At 37.2% G+C, this 473-nt stretch overlaps 1 protein-coding gene across 1 annotated transcript in view; it reads left to right on the forward strand.

Annotated features, from left to right (window-relative positions):
• The window catches only part of ZDHHC15 (zinc finger, DHHC-type containing 15), a 34,922-nt gene that overhangs the window by 23,710 nt on the left and 10,739 nt on the right, over nucleotides 1-473 (forward strand). The window lies entirely within an intron of this gene.

Below are 473 nucleotides of genomic sequence, written 5' to 3' on the forward strand. Positions count from 1 at the left end.
ATATCATATGGTATTTGTCTTTGTCTGACTTCATTTAGTATGATCATCTCTAGGTCCATCCATGTTGCTGCAAATGGCATTATTTCATTCCTTTTTATGTCTGAGTAGTATTACATTGTGTGCCACAACTTCTTTGATCGTTTGTCTATTGATGGACATTTAGGGTGCTTCCATGTCTTGGCTATTGTAAATAGTATTGCAATGAACAATGGGGTATATGTATCTTTTTGAGGTATGGTTTTCTCCAGATATGTGCCCAGGAGTGGGATTGCTGGGTCATATGGTAGTTCTATTTTTAGTTTCTTAAGGAACCTCCAACTGCTCTCCATAGTGGCCATATGAATTTACATTCCCACAGACAGAGTAGGAGGGCTCCCTTTTCTCCATATGCATCCTCTCCAGCATTTGTTATTTGTAGACTTCTAAATGATGGCAAGCCATCTTATTTTTTAAATATTTATTTATGGCTATTC

Source organism: Bison bison, unplaced genomic scaffold, assembly GCF_000754665.1.
Source record: "Bison bison bison isolate TAMUID 2011002044 unplaced genomic scaffold, Bison_UMD1.0 scf7180017461157, whole genome shotgun sequence".
In the NCBI taxonomy this organism is placed as follows: domain Eukaryota; kingdom Metazoa; phylum Chordata; class Mammalia; order Artiodactyla; family Bovidae; genus Bison; species Bison bison.